This window comes from Salvelinus alpinus, chromosome 8 (genome assembly GCF_045679555.1).
Source record: "Salvelinus alpinus chromosome 8, SLU_Salpinus.1, whole genome shotgun sequence".
Lineage (NCBI taxonomy): Eukaryota > Metazoa > Chordata > Actinopteri > Salmoniformes > Salmonidae > Salvelinus > Salvelinus alpinus.
The window spans coordinates 33,855,274-33,870,466 of NC_092093.1; the positions used below are offsets into that span (position 1 = coordinate 33,855,274).

General features: G+C 42.3%; 1 protein-coding gene across 3 annotated transcripts in view; it reads left to right on the forward strand.

Annotated features, from left to right (window-relative positions):
- Positions 1-15,193, forward strand: part of nkain2 (sodium/potassium transporting ATPase interacting 2) — a 177,436-nt gene that overhangs the window by 92,511 nt on the left and 69,732 nt on the right. The gene's annotated exons all lie outside the window — the stretch shown is intronic.

Consider the following 15,193-nt stretch of genomic DNA (forward strand, 5'->3'; position numbering starts at 1 on the left):
TCTCTCCCTCCACCTCTCGGTCCCTCTCTCTCTCCCTCCACCTCTCGGTCCCTCTCTCTCTCCCTTCACCTCTCGGCCAATCTCTCTCTCCCTCCACCTCTCGGCCCCTCTCTCTCTCCTTCTCAATCTCTTTGGTCCCCCATGCTCAAACTTTCTAATTTCAACTGGGAATTTATTCCATAATCTGTCATCTGTTCATGTATGTATGAGAACATTTGAGAAGATGTAATTCAAATGTCAAAATGTTTAATATTGTACCCAATTAAAAGGCAAACCAGCCGTGTAACTTGATCATGACATTTCATCAAGTGCTTTTATCTGTTATGTTTTCATTTGGAAAATGACACTGAAATTACTCATCCCTTAATGTTGACCACTGACTCTGAGCGCTTCTCATGACCAGATATTATGAGAGCTGTGGACATGAGTCAAGTAGAGACATGAAGATTATATTGCTGTAGCTTTTGGTCACACATGTGGCCACATTACATGCCATTGTTGTATCACCAATGATAAGGATTATTATAGTGTTATTGGTCAAGCTAATTTGCCGGTAAGGTAGTTGTAGTTCAGTATATATCCACATAGAGAGGAAAGAGAACATGTGGGTATTTTGTCACACCATTTGGATTGTGTTTATCTGTGAGGAAGTCTCTTTGAAATGTCTGTACATTTCTTAGTCGATCGTGCTTCCTTGTTGCTCTGTCGCTACTGTTTAATCTTATCTGGGATCTATGGCAACAGATGGAGCTCTCACTTAGTCTCACAGTCTTCACTCTCCTATAGCCTGGCTTCCTTCCTCCTCAATTGCCTTTGGAGGATTTGACAGTTTCACCTCAGAGATATCTTAGCACGTTTGAAAAGCATCAGGGAATGGCATCTGTTGCATTATAGTTTTATTAACAGTCAATGTCATTAACAGCTGGAAAATGACATGGTTTGGGGCTATATACACTTTGAAAAACTCAGTCCCGGGAAATATATGCATAGTACATTGCCTTTCTCTGTGAGTTCTCCCTGCTGCATTTCAGCACTGCTTTTTTTTATGTCTTCTAACTTGCCTGAAATAAATCTCTTAAAGAGCGAATGTTCATTGGCTTCCTTCACAATTCACCAGCGTCAGTTCCCACGAGTGGCCTTGTCACTTTTTTATCCTAGAGAGAAGAGGCACTGAGGCATCAACTCATCGCTCCTCATCGTTTTGCCTCTGACGAAAAGGGCATCTGCGGCTTTGTAGTTCTGAGTGTGATTCCACTGCATGTTCTACATGGTGGTTCTTTTCAGGTACTTTAATTAGTAACAGTAAAGTGATAGTGTGTTAGCTAGTGTGATTTATTTGGCTCACGTTGGGGCGCCTCATGATTTATTAATGTAGGTGTAATGTGTTTAACCAGGAGAGAATCCATTGAGACCCGCCAAGGCAGGAAGATCACACACAGAAACAAATTAAGATAAATAAATGGGACGAATCCCTGCGTATTCTTTTCATTACGTGGCGTAATCCTCCTTACAGGTCTCAACTCGCTCAATCACTCCGCTAAGGGGGACTTGTCTAGGAGAAAGCCAATAGTCTATCAGGAGAGTGATTGACATTGAAATAGTACGTGACTTGAGAGAGAGAATAAACAACAACAGTATTCTTTGTAGATCGGGTTTGGGCCTGTAGAGAGAAAGTGTCACCATGTTTCTTTTACATTCATGTCGAATGTCTCAAACTGCTAACTGGGCACTCTTAAGAGAGCTCCCTTCTGGATTGTGTTTGTGCTTTAATATGTGAATGGGTTAAAAGCGGCAAACTCTTTGGCCTGTTCACCAATTCCATTGGCATGCCCAGAGATATTCTGGGAATTGAATGTGGAGGCCATTGGCAGAGGACTGTTGGCACTGACAAGAAGTGACAGGGTAGAGCATAGGAGAGTGGGTAGAGTGGGCGTAGAGAGCCATGGAGCTCCAGTCTGAGCTTCAACCTGAGCCCAGGCACAGTAAATAAAACTGTGTCCCAGCCATGGCAGCAGACAGCCTTCTAGCTTCTAGGCAAATAGTCACAGTCTGGCAGAGAGGAGGATGAGAGCTGATGCAATAAGAGCTGCTCACAAACGTCCCTCCCAATCTGGGACAGACAGATACACCTGGCCCACCTGGCCCAAAAACGGATAACGTCTCCTGTCAGCCAGGAATCTAATCCAGGCTGGGACAACCTGACATTTGCATAAACAAATAACTCCATTAAAATGGAGCTTTCTGACATCTTAGTATGGGATTCATGCCAAATATTGTGTGCCAACGTTCTCCATATCAACACTGATCATGACCTCTGTATTTTAGCCTTAAGGCCTGAACAATATTGCTGGCTACATTATGCACAGTACTAAGCAATGGTTCAAGGTTAAAATCAAAGCAAAGGTTAAATGGAGAATGTATGATAGATTTGGCACCGATGTCTTCCCAGTTCAGTTGAATTAATGATACCTTTTTACTGTTTGTAAGAAGTTCCTATTGTGCTATGTCATGATGTTGATATATTTGCAGCCCTATGAAATATTGCTATGGTTGTAAGTGGCATGGCAGAGCCTCAGTAAATCCTTACATTGGCAGGTTATCTGTGTCTTTTTCCTTGGAGCAACTTTAAAAGCATGCAACTGGCCTACTTCCTGTCTGCACACTCTTCATAGTCTTAGTATACAGGAAAAATGCTGGTATTCTGATAAAGTGTCAGGTCTGGGAGGAATGGTGATTTATAGTCAATTTCACTGGAGAGGAGGGACAAGGCTGGCCTGTCAGCACCAGGCCCTCAGAACAAATGAGTTACAGTGCTTGTGCTAGCTCAATAAGGCTATTATTTCCCATCACCACCTATCACAGACTCTGAGAGCCGTCTAGTTTAGGAATAGGCTGGCCGGAGGAGCTTGACAGGGGAGCCGGACACTAGAACTCCAGACGCTACATGAATCACGGACACTCCCATAGAGTAGCCTACATCCCTTACTAACTTTGAACCTCTCACAAAACATAAGGGAACTATGTTGTTATAAAATAAAGTGAATTTAGAAAACGGTGTTAATAGTTACAGGTGAAGTAATGCAGGCCTGTCACCAGAACTGTTTGCTTTAGTCCTAGATAGGTAATTACTCATGTTATACCCTTTGGCAGTGCACTGACCCTGAATCACCCATACCCTTTGGCAGTGCACTGACCCTGAATCACCCAACTTAAAATATCCAGTTGTTTAACTGAACCCGCTGGAGCAGTCCGAGCACTCCAATTTCCAGCACCCCTACCAGTGGTTACTATGTATTAGGTTTTTATGAGCCATGTTTCTGTCTCATAGACCCTTGATAGAACCCGAGTCTATTTCAAGAGGCTAACAGTGAAATGCTTACTTGCGGGCCCTTCCCAACAATGCAGAGAGAGAGAGAAAATAGAGAAATAATAGAAAAGTAATAACCTTTTAATAATAAAAGTCATAATAAATACACAATGAGTAATGATAACCTGTATACACAGGGTTTTATAGCCTTTTAAGGGTTTTATCTATATATTGGCTTTCCTATTATTTGAATCGATCTGGCCTGGGCTGAATAAGTTATTAAAAGTACCCGAAGCCTGCCTCTTATTGAACTGTTTATAGTTGGGGTGCCGTCGTGGCCCTGTCAGGGTTTAATGTGTTGCTGTTAAGAGTTCACAACTCAGTGTCGGAGTCATTTAACAAACCACAAACCATTTAACAAACGTGTCTTCTCCTGGGTGATTAAAGGCCAAACCAACGACATGGACGTCACTTGATTGAGCTCAAATGAACTTGATCCACTCCTTGATTTCACTAAGACTCATTGATTCAATTTGGTGAAACATTGGGAAATATATTTGGACCAATCTAGCATGTACGTACACAAAGGCATAGCAGACGTGAAGATGTCAGAATGTGTTGATTGTATTGACCATTACCAGATCAATGCGTTAGAAGACAGACTGGGAACTAGCCACAAAGTTAATAACCAGACTAAATGCAGAGTAAAAGGCAAGGCATGCTCCAGATGCCTCCCTGATGAATGCTGAAGTCTGCAGAGTGCTCTCAGTGTCATTAAAGATGACAATAAAAGTCCCCCCCCCAGTGTGCTATTCAGATTAGAATGACACTAATGCAGTGCTCCGACCATGAGGGTGCTTGGAGAGGCTTGTAGATGCTTTGCCACTGACTTGGCTGTATGTAAATGCTTCATTCTCCACCCCGCCTCTGTCACTAGCCAATATGCCATAGTATACAGTGGCTTGTGAAAGTATACCCCGCTAGGCATTTTTCCTATTTTGTTGCCTTACAACCTGGAATTAAAATGGATTTGTTAGGGGTTTGTATCATTTGATTTACACAACAACATGCCTACCACTTTGAAGATACAAAATAGTTTTTTTATTGTGAAACAAACAAGAAATAAGACAAAAAACTGAAAACTTGAGTGTGCATAACTATTCACCCCCCAAAGTCAATACTTTGTAGAGCCACCTTTTGCAGAAATTACAGCTGCAAGTCTCTTGGGGTATGTCTCTATAAGCTTGACACATCTAGCCACTGGGATTTTTGCCCATTCCTCAAGACAAAACTGCTCCAGCTCCTTCAATTTGGATGGGTTCTGCTGGTGTACAGCAATCTTTAAGTCATACCACAGATTCTCAATTGGATTGAGGTCTGGGCTTTGACTAGGCCATTCCAAGACATTTAAATGTTTCCTCTTAAACCACTCGAGTGTTGCTTTAGCAGTATGCTTAGGGTCATTGTCCTGCTGGAAGGTGAACCTCCGTCCCAGTCTCAAATATCTTGAAGACTGAAACAGGTTTCCCTCAAGAATTTCCCTGTATTTAGCGCCATCCATCATCTCTTCAATTCTGACCAGTTTCCCAGTCCCTGCCGTTGAAAAACATCCTCACGGCATGATGCTGCCACCACCATGTTTCACTGTGGGGATGGTGTTCTCGGGGTGATGAGAGGTTTTCGGTTTGCGTCAGACATAGCGTTTTCCTTAATGGCCAAAAAGCTCAATTTTAGTCTCATCTAACCAGAGTATCTTCTTCCATATTGCTTGGCGACTCTCCCACATGCCTTTTGGCGAACACCAAACATGTTTGCTTATTTTTTTCTTTAAGCAATGGCATTTTTTTCTGGCCACTCTTCTGTAACGCCTAGCTCTGTGGAGTGTACGGCTTAAAGTGGTCCTATGGACAGATACTCCAATCTCTGCTTTGGAGCTTTGCTGCTCCTTCAGGGTTATCTTTTATCTCTTTGTTGCCTCTCTGATTAATGCCCTTCTTGCCTAGTCCGTGAATTTTAGTGGGCGGCCCTCTCTTGGCAGGTTTGTTGTGGTGCCATATTCTTTCCATTTTTTAATAATGGATTTAATGGTGCTCCGTGGGATGTTCAAAGTCTCTGATATTTTTTTATAACTCAACCCTGATCTGTACTTCACAACTTTGTCCCTGACCTGTTTGGAGAGCTCCTTGGACTTCATGGTGCCGCTTGCTTGGTGGTGCCCCGTGCTTAGTGGTGTTACAGACTCTGGGGCCTTTCAGAACAGGTGTATATATACTGAGATCATGTGACACTTAGATTGCACACAGGTGGACTTAATTATGGACTTAATTCATTGTGGACTTAATTATGTGACTTCCGAAGGTAATTGATTGCACCAGATCTTATTTAGGGGCTTCATAGCAAAGGGGGTGAATACATATGCACGCACCACTTTTCAGTTTTTAATTTAATTTTAATTTTTTAAACAAGTTATTTCTTTCATTTTACTTCACCAATTTGGACTATTTTGTGTATGTCCATTACATGAAATCCAAATAAAAATCCATTTAAATTACAGGTTGTAATGCAACAAAATAGGAAAAACACCAAGGGGGATGAATACTTTTGCAATGCACTGTACATGAATTAGTATTAAGAAATAAACCGCACAAACTTCCCCTAAATCAATGTTCACATTTCAGTCATGCGACAAAAGTGAATACTTGAGCTTGTGTGTCCAAAAAAATTGACATTAAACTGTAAATTTGCCAGTACATTGTTTTGCTATAATCCAGGGGATTTACTTGAGTTAAAATTCCCTTTCAACAAGCAAGAACTTTCTCCCATCAATCATTTCTCGGCAGGAGGCCAGTGTGTTTGTCCCACTGCTCCATCTGTGAGGGAATGTGTCATCAGCAATGTCAGTCAGTGGAAACAAACAAACAGACAGACAGACTCAAAATGCCACACTCTCTCTTTTAATGCCTATGGTTGTACAGTCAATTCATATTGTTCCCTGTCTGTGACGCACTCACATGGATTCATATGACTGTAGAAAAGACATAGATAGAACTGTAGATATGACACATATGATACAGATCCCTGCATGGAATAGAAATAGACTGTTGTCAGCTGTCTGCAAGTGGTCACCCTAATGAAAAATGATGTGCCAGTGTGTAATGGATGCAGGGACAATCAGAAACATAATACTTTTCCCATTCACCTGAGAGAAGAAGCCATCATCTGGGTGAGAGAGGGTAGAGAGATAAATGTGCTGATCAGCCTGGTGTGGTGCCGGCAGGGAAAGGGGTGATTTGTCCAAAGTGCCGTGATTGGCAGGGCTTGACCAGCAGGTCAGGTGGGAAGAAACTAGTCATATCCAACGGCATTGCAGCACAGGCAGGGACCAGGAGATTGCCGTCTCGGTAGAGATAATGCAGAGCAGGAACAGGCCTACAGGCTTCACTCGAAGCCAAGATGGGGCGAATAGCGTTGCAGCATCCCACAATACATCACTCCACTTACGGGTCTGGGACCTTCGTGGATGGTGGGGGAGCATTTAAAGTAGGGTGCTTCTGTTTGGGAGAATACATGGCCTATATGGTTATCGTTGTTGATATGTTTGCAAAGTTCAGGTCTGATGTCTGACGCGTTAAATATCTACCCAGCCTAAAACAGCCTCTTTGTCTTCAACCAGTCACTGAGTGACTGGGTCGAGTATCCAGCGTCAAGGCCAATGACTTGCTAAAAGCAGTGATAGGGCTCTGAGGTAATAGTGCTCTTAAATGTTGTATGCTGGGAGAAAAACAGGTTTCATCCCTCAACCGTCTTTTTAATCTCCGGAAGAAAACGACAAAAAGCATACGCAGTAACCTGTCCAATAGTGCCATGAGGATCAAAAAACGATTTGGAATTTGACATGGTGATATGAGATCAGTACTGCCTAAAGCTATATGAAGTGTCAACAGTATTTTTCAGTCCCTTGGTACCATAGCAGCCTTCAATACTTTGCTTCGAAAATGTGTTCTTATGATATCTTATGGACTAAATAAACATGACGGCAACCCAGAGACACCCAGCGCAGCCATCTTTAATTCCTTTGTATTGATATCTGTCTGATAGCGGTGACCTGAACACTGAAGGGACATATCAAATATTCAAATCTAATTAAAAGCACCTGACCTTTTAAGCTCACCGAGAGGTTGAAAATCATAAGCCGTTGCGATGCCGTGTAGTACAAACATAATTAAACACAAGCTTTTAGAATTTACAATCAGAGCTCTTGAATTATGATGACCCTTCCATTTGAAGGTCAACAAGTAGAGGAGTAACAGACGAACCAAGGGGGATAATTCAGACATAATGAGCGAGAGTTCTGTAGTTAGATGACGGAGTCAGGAACACAGGTAACCTGCAAGCTCAGACATGATTTAGAACAGACTGTTCCTTCGTACTGAATGTCCACACTCTCTCCGTCACAGATGAGCAAAGACGGCCACTAGTAGGAACACTTACACAAGGTTCACTACAACAGTCAACCTCATCAAACACTGTGAAGCCGATAGTTTGTCACACCTCATTGGTACCTTATGTTGGTCATTATCGCCAAACTGTGCTGGAGGTAATAGTGAAAGAGTATCTGTAGTATCCATGCTACTGTAGCTTGATGACTTGATGTATCAAGCAGTATGTGGATCCGAGTAACGGTGTGTCAGGAAAAGCGAGATAGACGACTGTGTTGCTGTTGATCAGAAGATAACAATGTCTTCATTTTTACTCCGTCATATCTTTCTCTCGCTCTCGCTCTCTCTCTCTTTCTCCCTCTCTCTCTTTCTTTCTTTCTTTCTTTCTTTCTTTCTTTCTTTCTTTCTTTCTTTCTTTCTTTCTTTCTTTCTTTCTTTCTCTCTCAATTCAATTTCAATTTAAGGGGCTTTATTGGCATGGCAAACATATGTTTACATGTCACATTATGTCTATATACAGTGTTGTAGTGATGTGCAAATAGTTAAAGTACAAAAGGGAAAATAAATCAACATATATATAGGTTGTATTTGTTCTTCACTGGTTGCCCTTTTCTTGTGGCAACAAGTCACAAATCTTTCTGCTGTGACGGCATGCTGGTATTTCACCCAATATGTATGGGAGTTTATCAAAATTTGATTTGTTTTCAAGTTCTTTGTGGGTCTGTGTAATCTGAGGGAAATATGTGTCTCTAATATGGTCATACATTTGGCAGGAAGTGCCAAATTTATGAGGAAGTGCAGCTCAGTTTCCACCTCATTTTGTGGGCTGTGTGCACATAGCTCTATTGAGAGCCAGGTCTGCCTTTGGCGGCCTTTCTCAATAGCAAGGCTACATATGCTCACTGAGTCTGTACATAGTCAATAGCATTCTAGTTAGCTCAATTTTTTTGTAAATTCTTTCCAATGTATCAAGTAATTATCCTTCTGTTTTCTCATGATTTGGTTGGGTCTAATTGTGGGGGTCTGTTTGTGTTTGAACAGAGCCCCAGGACCAGCTTGCTTAGGGGGCTCTTCTCCAGGTTAATTTCTCTGTAGGTGATGGCTTTGTTATGGAAGGTTTGGGAATCGCTTCCTTTAAGGTGGTTGTAGAATTTAACGGCTCTTATCTGGATTTTGATAATTAGCGGGTATCGGCCTAATTCTGCGCTCTCTCTCTTTCTATCTCTCTCAGTCTCTCTTTCTCTCTTTCTCTCTCTCTCTCTCTCTCTCTCGCTCTCGCTCTCTCTCTCTCAGCACCATTACACAAATAGCAATTAGTTCACTGTCTGTTCTGTTGTAACATCAGGGCTTATTCCAAAGGTCAATCTTTATTGCTAATTGCTCTGAAAAAAATTGCACTTTTTTCTCACCCACTCACCCAAGACACCATCAAATTACTTTCATCAAAGAAAAACATATATAGAAATACATATATATATATATATATATTTACAATAAAATATATAGGGGATTGGAAATGATGCAGACAATTACATTGAAGGAAGCTACAATCCATGTGCATTATTAAATCTGATCTACTGTACCCCCTGTTTGTTGCTTAGCTTTGCAATTGGTGTGCGATTCTATAGGGTGTCCACGCGCTTTGGTGATGAACTTTCACTTTCTTATGTTATAAAATATATTTTACCAAGACAATTAATATAATTCACATTCTAAATTGTTCATTTGGGGTCTTTCTCTAACATACCATTAACATTATATCACAAAAGTTGGATTTCTGGACCTAATACATACGATAATAAGCACTGAGCTCTGTTGACGTACATTAGAGGGGAAGGTTCCCTCGTAACAACTTCAGATTTTACATTTTGTTGTCGTCGTCTCAAAAGTTGTTTCCACGGGTCGCAAAAAGCAAAATTAGCATGACACGAGCTGAATTACATGTAAATGGCTTTGAAAATAAAAAAGCTTGGTACACACTCAGTGCTCTGTTGACATTTCACAGACAGTTGTTTTTGTGAGAAATCCTCAAAAAAAGAACAGGAATTTCGAATGAATATGAAAAGTCTTACTTGTGTACAAGTCTACTAAATACTCTATGTCACGTCTCTACATCAATGTCCATGTTACCGCTATGTTGTTTTTTTGTCCTGCAGATTTGAGAAGAAAGATGACTAGTTCAACAGGAAAGTGAGCCTTAATTCTTGCACAGAATCCAGCCTAGCTGATGCAATGCAATCTTCCTGATATTTGGGCACGTTTGTTTTTCTCTGGCCACCATTGATTTAGTCACCCTATTTCTGGCCATCCTACAAGGAGAACTCCAATCACTTTTGAATGTATTATGATACATGAGGTTTGGACCATTGGTTTTCTTAGAGGATTACACAATGAACATATTATTTTACCCATCGCTCAAAAGATGCATTTTGTATTGGACACCCTACATTCTGTAGCAATAGGGAACATGTAGTTGTTATTCTGTGAGCCTGTTTGATCATTTTGCACCACAGTTTCTAAAATTGAATAATACATGAAACTATAAAAGCTATGATAATGTGTAGTGCACAGTATGCATAGCATTTCCTACGGTTCAACTATATCATAATAATAGATATCATTTCTAAAGCTGCCTTGACTCGGCTGCATGTATCACTCTCCCTGAATGCATGACCTTCACCATAAATACAATTCTCTATCCTCAAGTGGACAGCACATTGTAAAGACAGCCCCTGCGGCTACTGTTCCAGAGAACGATTGCGCGGGAATGCATGAACAAACAACAAAACCAAACGGACACAAAATAAATTAAACCTCTTTCAGCTGTTCATATCTCACTCATAAATCTACCTTAGCACATTCTCTAAGACAGTTCGGTTCTGAGCACTGGGGGCCTACTGGAGAGAAGTGAGGAGGAGAGTAACAGAGACTCATTTAAATGTGTCTGCTTATGCCTTATTGAAAGATCACTTCCAGCCTGTGTTCCCGAAGAGGGAAAATTAACACATCAAATTTGACATTTAGAAAAATAATTTGGGATATTCTAATTGAAGTGAGAATATGACAATATCGCCATTGTCTGTGTGGGGAATGGATTGGTAAAAGAGCAATTTGAGAGGGATGAACAATGAAAGTCTTCATTTCCTCCATCCTATTTTACACATGTCTGTCTTTTACAGTGTTCTGCCTCTGCCCTCAAACGCAGTGTCCTTCATCAGTCATCTCAATCCCCAGGAGACACTGGCCAACATTCAAATAAATTGGTGTGAAGTCCCCCTCATTCACTGATCATAGACACAGGGAAAGGGTTTGCATCTACAGTATGGACAGCGTGGATGAATATTACTAGTCATGACAGTTGCCATACCCATTGTGAGAGTCCTAGGGATAATAATCATGGTTGTAAGCGCAGACAGCCCATATATTTGCATCATGCTCATGTTAATTTCATGTCTTATTTGATAGCTTCTTACTCTCCGGAAGTAGGTCACTCAGAAATAGACATTGGTGTGTCTGGCTGGTTCCGTCTACTGATCTGTGTCAGTAGCATTTCATTGAGACGTCGGTCGGAAATTGGGTTTGTGAGAGATTCTGATACAGCGCAGTCCTTGGCGGTGCTGGAGGTTGGCACTGTCTGGTGTCATTTAGATAAGATGTGTTAAGCAGGCTGTGGTTATTGTTTATGGACCTACATACAGTATAATCTTAACCATGGTTGGTGGCATCTTAATTTGGGAGGACGGGCTCGTGGTATTGGCTGGAGGGGAATGAGTGGAATGGTATCAAACACATGGCTTCATGCCATTCCATTCGCGCCGTTCCAGCCATTATTATGAGCTGTTCTCCCCTCAGCAGCCTCCACTAACAGACATTTATCCTAGTGCAATAGGCTATTCTTTAGGTCTCTTCTGTGCTGCGACACAGATGCCAAGATATTGTGTAATCGCATATTTCTTTCCCGTTAGCTAGCCGAGTCATTCATTCCATGAAACGTAGTCTGAGACATAATAAACCAAGCTGCGATGTTCAGTTATTATTTTTTTCCCTGCACCCAGTGCCGCCTTACGAATAATTATGTATTTATTTTGTGTTGTATAGCACTCCCTTTTCATCATTGCCCGGGCTTTTGTCTCTGTAGATTTAATGAAAGGCTTAATGACACTGAGCTCTCCCCCGGTGCGGCGTGTCTCAGAACTCTCTTTGATTCCCTGCTCCTGGCATATGTTTAGAATTAGCTTATAATAGAGAATTCTAAACTGAAAGGATTCTGCCTTTATTTTCCCCAGCTGTTGCGGGTGCTTGTGTTGATGAAGGTCAAGGGTGATTGTCCATTGGGTTTCCACGCACCTCCTGTCATGTCAGGCTTCATCAGAGTACCGTGACATCAGGGGGTCAGAAGCAGGGTAAGCAAGGGGGGGGGGGTCATTGAGAGATTGCTTATTTCATGGGTCGATCTGAGGCTTTTGTCTAGGAGAGCCTTTGTGTGAATACTAACTGTGTTAGCCAGGGGCTCTCAGGGCTGCCTCTCAGGCCTGTCTGAGGACCATGCTCCTAGCTGCCTCCTGGCCAAGAATAGCAGGGATAGCGTATTTCTGGAGAGGACCTGAGCAGGTATTGTCATGGGGATGACAGCCGTTAAAGATCAGTGAGCCAGCTGAGCCAGGAGATCTCCTGAACCCAGACCTGCTCTCTCCTGTACATCTAATTGCAGCTTGGACAGAAACCAAAAGGGTCTCAACCGCTCCGATAAGCATGTAGGAACTAACCCAGGGTCAGTGAGGGCTCACCTGTCTGTTCCCAGCTACACATAGGGCACAAGGAAGACCATGTTTTATGTATTATAATGAGGCTTGTAATAATCATACTCGGAGGTGGGTATTGTATGTATTTCTGTTGTTAGTCTTCTTGCCTGTTTTCCAAAGTTACCATAGTCTGTGCAAATGAGAGACAGCCAACAATAAAATGGATGTGTCATTCATTAGCATAGCCTCGTCACTGTGCACACACAAGGTATGGCATTGTGGCTCAGCTGTGGATCCTCTGCATTAAAACTCAAGGATGGAAAATAATCACCCTGTAATTCCCAAACAGGGAGTGGAATATAGCAGGCATTGGAAATGAAGCGGATAATGATGAGAAACAGTAATTCCGGAGGCAGCGGTGTATCATGTGGAAATGATCTGCGGCAATACTGCTCCCTGTTAGGCTTTTCAATATCCACTATCCATCAAAAACGTCTTACGTTTTAAAAAGGAACACACCCACTGAGTTGAATAATAAATAGTATTTAACTGCATTTAACGGTTGATCAGGTTCGTGAGGGAAGAGGTCCTTTCTGTGCTGCTGTAAAATGTACTGCCAGTCCGAGATAAACACTATCAGTGTGTGGGCTTGGGCTTTTAGCTTCCTAGAAATCAGCTGTACCCTTGTAGTTACTGTAATGGTTCCTAAAGATAGGCCGGGACTCCATGTTCCTGTAATGACAGCTTGGTATGATCAAGCTCCAGTAGTAATGAAGTGAAACTACTCTCACCGTCAACCCTCTGTCCTTGGAGATTGATCCGTGTTGTTATTTTGATGTTCTGTAATTAGCCGTGTCGGTCTGATTATGGATGAGAATCAGTCTGACATTTGGAGAAGATCAGCTGCTAATTTCTTATTGACACAGTCACTGAGTCACAGACACAGCAGCGCAGTAGAGACTGTTGGATTCACCGGGGGCCATTACCCTAGTTTGTTTTCTTAGTAACATCAGTTAGGTCTAAATAGTTGAACAGTCCTCGTTGATATTGCGGTGTATACCAAGATGGCTGACCGTAAAGTAGCTGGTGCCAGCTGTCCACATCTTTTTAAACAAGAATGGATGCACAATAGAACAGCTTGAAATTTGAGTCAAAAGTAATGAGAATCCCTAATCCCTTTCTTGGAGAACTCACAGTCAGATGATTGTACCTCTTCTTTCTCAGAATACATCCCCATGTCCCTATCCTCCTCACTCTCTTCATCACTTTAGGAATAAAGCTTGGGTAGGCATCACAGCCCTACTGCAGACTGCCACACAAATAAGAATCCTGAAAAGCCTGTCAGTTGTTGGCCTGTACAGAATGTATTTTTTATCCATACTTGGCTGTTGTGCTGTTTGTTTCAAGGCTCTGATGTTGCTGCTGCTGCGGCTGGCTACACAAGCGAACAAAGACACATGAAGACACAACCTGTCGTCAGTATGATAGCTTTGTTCAGTTTCCATTACTCTCTCTGTCTCCCTCTCCCTGTCTATTGTTTTACTACTATATATCCTACCCTTCCTCTCTCCTCCTCCCTTCACTCATCCATTCCCCTCATTCCGAAGAACAATTAACCTCCCGCGGGGTGTGGTGGAACCCGGCTGCCTCCCTCTCTCCTCCTCTCCCTTCGTCTCGCCTCTCCTCCGTCAAGGGAGTGGACCGACATGAACAAGAGAGGGAGCGCCTATTCCTCCTCGCCGTGCTAGCTGGCTGTGTGTGAGATCTACACCTCTCTACCTCCTATGGAGCTCTCCTATAGATTGTTACGTAATGGCCGCATGGCCCCATATGAGAGATGGGCGAGCTGGATCAGTCATTCCTTATCTCATGGCTCCCTCCCCCCTGACTGAAATGTCAACACCACCCCCTAAATGTCTGATTGGGTGTATGTCATCACAATGGTGAAGGACTTGGATATGTCGGTGGGGCATATCCAAGTCCCCCCATGTCGGGTGCCATGTGTTTGCCTTTTAGAAAAAGCCAGGTAAATATATACAGCCCATATCAGACACAAACACACGATTATGGAGGTTCTGAAACTCAGTAAGGCGCTTGGCAGCTCCAAGATTTTCAAGAGACTTTTGCACGAGTAAGATGTCGTCCTCCTTAATGGAATGGGGCATTAGTTGTGTGTGCTAGATGCCTGTTAAAGAGCTCTCTGTCCTCATACATAGTTATAACATGTTTCTCCCTGAGCCATTCTCATGATAGCAACCCCATATAGTATTTTAGAGGGGTCAAACCAGTTGCAAAGGAGATACGTGGTAATCACAATGTCTCATGACACAAGGGGATCTACTGCAAAGACATCTGTTGCAATTTGTTTGTCACTATTAGTCAGTTGACTCACACATGCCCAAGATGCAACCATTCAAATGTTATTGTCTCCATTTTCCATCTCTTCCCTGAATATAAGGGTACAGTATTGAAACTGACAGATGGAACAGGAAAATGTAAAAAAACATTTTTTTGAATGCCAGTCTTCTTCTTCTCTTTTTCTGGAAGGTGTGTACACACACAAACACAAACAAACAAACAAACAAACAAACAAACACACGCACACGCAGTAACCACAAACACACATTCTGGCATAATGACACCTAAGTCTGCTAAGCCTGTCCAGGAGTGGTCCAGGAGGTGCTGGAGGATTCACAGGATTTGGA